Source organism: Empidonax traillii, unplaced genomic scaffold (genome assembly GCF_003031625.1).
Source record: "Empidonax traillii isolate 1590-97213 ecotype Southwest subspecies unplaced genomic scaffold, ASM303162v1 scaffold859:size262776, whole genome shotgun sequence".
Classification (NCBI taxonomy): domain Eukaryota; kingdom Metazoa; phylum Chordata; class Aves; order Passeriformes; family Tyrannidae; genus Empidonax; species Empidonax traillii.
This window is the reverse complement of record NW_020956052.1, coordinates 31252-37332: the sequence shown is the minus strand read 5'-3', so window position 1 is coordinate 37332 and position 6081 is coordinate 31252.

The following is a 6081-nucleotide window of genomic DNA, read 5'->3' as shown; positions in this document are numbered from 1 at the left end:
AATTACTTAAAATACTTATTTTCAAGTAATAAAGTGCAAAATACAGCCGTTAATGGATAGAGGCAGGAAATAATTCATGTTTTTAAAACATATATTTCGCCAGTATGAGGTGCTTGGAAATTCAGCATCTAAAAAAATTTCGTGGGCAATTATGAGGCTAAATAAGTAACCAAATTCCATGCAATGTATTTTTCTTATGCTTTAGAGTAGGACAGCATGGTGTTTTGAAAAAAAGAAAATCTTTTCAGTTGCAATAGTAAAATATCACCAATTCCTGTCACTCCTCTTAATCTTGCATCCCTTTTGGTGTCGTAATAAATGCTTTGTTTTAATATCATCCTAAAGCACTGCCTTCCACAGGCTGTTGATAATATCTCCCATGAAGAAATACTCTGAATTGATCCTGGATATGACACCTATTCCCAGCATCAGTGTGTCCTACTGAGATCTAGTGAAAAACTCTCACCTATCTATATAATTAATATTTTTTCACATTCTTATATTTATATAAATTTCCATTATCCATTCTCACAACCTCTCTCCTCAATTTCTGTGTGTGTTCCATTGCTTTCATTCTCAAGAGCCCGAGTGCAGCAAACTGAGCCCTCACTTTTGGCCAAATTCTGGTAAACTGTTCTGACTCCCTGGCAGCTGCACGGGAAAGATGCTTAGCTCTAAAAAACTGGGTTAGATTCCACATTTTTTGTAAGTCTAAGGTAGATCTCAGCAGCCCTGGCATCCTTAGGAAGTTGCTTTCGTTCAGGCAAATTGCTATTACAGAGTATTCAGAGGGATGTTGCCTATCACCCACTGCCTGAAAAAGCTCAAGAGACCTTGTTGTCTTAATCCACGCATACCTGACATTAGGTCATTGATACAGCAAGGCTAAATTTGCTCCTCTGAGACAAAAATAATAACCCAGGCCATAAAAAAAGGGGGAATGTTCATACTGCCCTGCCTGTGAGCATTTTCTTGTTGCACACTTCAGTGTTTGTGCTGCCTCACCTGATTTTGTGGCTCGAAGTTTGCTTTTTTTCCCCACAGCCACTATACTTGCCCACTAGTCAGTCTGCAACCTGCTTCTCCTCTGCCTTCAGCTTCTGCTTCCTTGTCTTTTTACATAAGGAGGACAGAGCTTTTGACCTCCAGGCCTGGATGTGTCCTGCATTTTGCATGGCTGAAGTTTGCATTTGCTCATCCTCCCCATGGCACTTCAGAGACAAATCTGTTTGCTTTCTCTCTTAAGATTAAAAAAAAACATAGCAAAACAACTTATTTCATACACTAGCAGCAAGCAAATTTGATGGAAGCAGCTCCTGGGAAATGAGGCAAAACATGCAAAGCAGGCAACCTCCAAGGTGGTGTTTTGCAGTTGCTATAAAAATACAGCTCCTTCCTTCCTTCTGCTGCCACACCTACCGAAAACTGCTGTGAAACACGTCTTGCCACTCACCTCTTTCCCTCTCCCTCCTGCTCTGACAGTTCATCCTTGGATTTATCATCACCCAATGGAGTGTCACAGGGCAGTTCACCATCCTATTACACCTGCAGTCATCTTTCTACCTGTGCCTCTTCCCACGGGCCTTCCTGATGGCACAAAACTGCTGAATTGGGCCTGTGGTCCTGCAGACATCCCCGGGGCAGTGAGATGCCTTCTGGGCACACCTTTAAGGATATGAATTTGAAAGCACTGCCCGTGTGATGCAGCTCAACTAAATAACAGAGGTCAGGTACCCAAATATCATCTTTGCCTTCGTTGGGCTTTGCACCCAGGAGTGTCCCAACCATCCCAGTGGGTACTGGGGCATAGGAGGGTTTTCTACTCACTGACCAGCAGATAGGGAATGGGGACATCTCTGTCACATTTGAAAGCCCAGTGTCAGACTATAGAAAGTTCTGGAGTGCTTGCACAGGCTCCATGCATGGCAAGCAGCAGCTGGAGGAAGATCATGTGGTGACCAGCCATTAATGAAAATCTCATTTAAACACGTGGAGGGATGAAACTGAGGAAGAAAAACCCGTGGGTGAAATGAAAATAGTATGTTTCTATTTTACACACATATTAAAATTATGTTTCATTCATTAGGGATGGGGAAATAGCCTGTCTTTGCTCTGTGCACATGCTTTGTTCCAACAGGAATTGTGCTCCTCCTTGTGAAAGAGGAAACAAGACAAAAGGGCATCTTTTGTAGCCATGTACAAGATCTGAATTCACTAGGAAGAAGTTTGTTGAGAAATAAACACAACAAAAAAAGTTGCCATTGATTAAATTCTGCTTAGAGATTGACAGAATGTATGGGTGTGTGTAAAAGAAGAAAAATTAGAATTAATAATAGAGTAGTTCACTCTGTGACAACCTATGGTCACCTAGAAGGTTTTTTTAAAATTTTCATAGATTTAATAACTGAATAGCATTTCCTTATTTTATTTTATTTTATTTTACTTTGGAAAACTGTACAGCAGGACAGTTATTTGCATGAAGTCTCCTAGTAATTTCTTTTTGGCACATTTAATCAGTGGCAGGAAAAAAAAAAAAATAAAGCAACGTTTCTTGCACGTTGTTGCTCTTCTCACTTTCCCAGAGAAGGTCTGATGCTGCAGGGGATTGAATGCAATGAGAATGGAAAGGACTGGCCTTGGGCAGGTTCTAATTGCAGCACTTTCTGTCCCTGCAGGTGATGCAATCACATACGCTGAGGTGAAGGTGAAATGGAGATCTGACAGCCCTGACAGCTCACCCAAAATGACACATCCAGGTACTGCAGCACTGCAGGGCACTTCACCTTTTCTCTCTGTATTTCATCCTCTTTGCATTCCACCATAATCATACACAGTGGGGGAGCTGGTTAGGGCTAAGTGCCCAAAGAGTGTTGATATCAGGGAGAAATCCTTCCCTGGGAGGGTGGGCAGGCCCTGGCACAGGTTGCCCAGAGAAGCTGTGGCTGCCCCATCCCTGGCAGTGTCCCAGGCCAGGTTGGATGGGGCTCTGAGCAGCCTGGGCTGGTGGAAGGTGTCCCTGCCCGTGGCAGGGGAGTTGGAATGAGATGATCTTTATGATCCCTTCCAATACAAACCGTTCTGCATTTAAAACAAAGCTGAGCTACTTTTACAAAGTGATGGCCAGGAAGCAAAAATTCTGGACGGTGTTGTGACAAGTGTCAGAAGGATTGTGTCTATCACTTCTTCAGTTAAAACGTTAAGATAGTTTAAACTTTCTCAAACTGTGTAAGTAAACTTTGTTCTGCAAAGTGAAATCGTGTCTTGGACACGAGTTTTAACTCTTGTGTGTGAGGTGAAAATGAAGTAGAGAATGAAAGAAAATACTGCATTCCTGCCATGCAATAAGAGCATTGAAGATATTTATAGAGAAAAGTGGTAGCTGTGGCAAATGCTAGTGTGAACAGGTATTTCCACTGGGGTTTTAATTTGGCCTTACAACAAGGAAAAGAAACTGAAAGCTTCAGATGGTCTTTCTGATTAAAAGGGGTGGTTGGGCCGACGAGAGAGTGGGACAAGTGGAGATCTCTGTCTGGCTGTTACAAAGGCAAAACCAATTTACTGCTTCCATTGAAATGCCCTGTGATTTCATCCCAGTGAATCCAGGATGGGATGCAGCATGAAAAGTGTGGTCAGTAATACAGTTCTAATATATGGCTGTTGACCCATCTGGTTTTTGGCTGCCTTTTTTTAGCCCTCAATCCTCACTTCCTCCCTCTGATTCTGTCTGCACTGTCCAGGTTTTCAGAATTTTGTTCAAAAAATATCAATATATGCTATAAATATGGATAATTGCTATAGAAGAGCTCTGTCCCTTCACAGTCTTCACTGCAACCTCTTTAAAACCACAGAAGTCAGATGTATGTCCTAATTCTCCTTTAGACTGGGGTGGTTTACATGGAAAGTATGAAGGAATGGGGATCTAATGAACACAATGATTCTAGTCAGGATTACAGTTGGAGCAGAAAATGATGGAGGCAGGGATTTAAAGACTATAGAAACAAGTGTTTCTTTGTTGTGCTTTAAAATTATGCTAATCTGGAAAGAGTCTCTAGAATTTCAAATTACTTATGACACCTTTTTTTCAAAGCCTGAATGTGAACTTCAGGATTTCCCTGTGGGTCTTCAGTTTTGTTACCTCAGGAAAATAACACAACCACTGCAAGGCATTTTCCAAGGCAAAGGCAGGGAATATTCCAGAGTGGGAAGCACTGGCAGCGCTGTGTGCACACAGCAAAATGTTGACACAGCAGGGTTGGCAAAGCTGTGCTCTGCCACAGAAGGTAAGAGGTCACGTTTTTAGGTGTTTTCTCAACAGTTATGATGATTAAAAATTAGGACTGACCAGGAAAAGGACTCTTCTGCCCCTGAAAATGTGATTTGCTGTATACACACAGGTCCATGGGGGTTTGTGTCCATATAAACCTACGGACACATACAGGTGTTAGATCCAGAGCACCCAGTGTGACACACTCCTGCTGAAGGCCTGGCTGCAGTGATTTGGCTTCCTCCCATAACTCAGAACAAAAGCTGACTTGCTTTCTGCCTGTGGTGAGACCCCTGTCCCTTGTCCCTTGGGCAGTGACCTGCTTGGAGAACTCGCACTGGTGTTTCGTTGTTTTCACCCTGGTCTTCACTGCAGTGGTTCTGCTCATCACTGTCATCCTCCTGGCAGTGAAATGTCCCAGCCTCTGAGGGGGATGCTGACATCCTGCTGACACACACGGGGTAAGCCATTTTTAACCATGTCCTATTTTCATACCACACATTTGCATTTATCAGAGGAGGTGCACAGAAGCCCCCAGACCAAATGTTCAGAGCACGATAGAATATGCTGAGTTGAAAGGGACACACAGTGATTATTGAGTCCAACTTCTGACCCTGCACAGGACCATCCCCAACAATCCCACCATGTGCCCAAGGGCATTATCCCAATGCTACTGGAGCTCTGCCATCCCTGGTGTTGTGCCCACTGCCCTAGGGAGCCTGTCCAGTGCCCAACCACCCTCTGGGGGAAGAACCCTTTTCTAACATCCAACCTAAACCTCCCCTGACACAACTTCAGGCAATTCCTTCAGGTCCTATCATTGGTCCCCACAGAGAAGAGATCAGTGCCTGCCCCTGCTCTTTCCTCACAAGGAAGTTCAGTTTGGGATTTGAAGGCAATCAGGACAACAGTTGTTTCTGTCACTGTCACCTGCGAGTACCTGCTATCACTGTTACATATCTTATTTTATACGGTCACCAGAAATACTCTCTTCCTGCAATTACAGGTGTAGGCAGAAAATAATTGACTGTTCCACTCCCTGGTTATCTGCTGTGGGACAGACCGTCTCCTTCTGTGGTCCCTGAACACCCCAGCCAAGAGGGATCTTCTGAGCCCCCCACTTTTCCTATCTTTGCCTTTCACTGCATCCCATTTCATACGCTCTCTAGCAGCTACAAAACCTGACAGAGAAAAGGTGGGTCAGCGAGTTAACATTTATCTGCTTTTCCTTCTGCAGGTCTCAGAACTCTTCCTGGGTGTGAGCCACTTTCTAAGATGATCATTTAAGATGACCCAAATAAATAGTAGCTAAATGTGGAATGAAACCCTCTTTTTTGTAGGCATGAAATTCCACTTGGACTCAGGATTCCTTCCTATTCTTTATGTTTTATGACCAGAGCATGGACCAAGTGTTGATTGCCTTAGCACATCACCACAACCTGCATTAGGTAATGAGTGTAAGCAGAAGCTGAGAGCAGAAAGTGTAGTGTACTTAAATACCCACTTGTACAGAGACTGCAAGACTGGGAAGAGATGTGGAATTCTTACTTTAATAACAGCGTGCATGAGTTAGTTGAAACATTTGAATTTGTATTACAACTTTCTCTGTTGAACATAATAATTATTCTGATCTTGTTCCAAGAGGCTTTACGATTTCAGATTTATGACCTGAACATGCTGCTTTTTAAAGCAATTGAAACCTGGAATCTTTTTCTTCTGCTGGTTTGGCAATGCTCCATGTGTCCCTGGGGGAGAACTTCAATGCTATGAAGGAGAGGGAATGATGGTTGCAACTAAAATTACTACAGAGTGCTTGG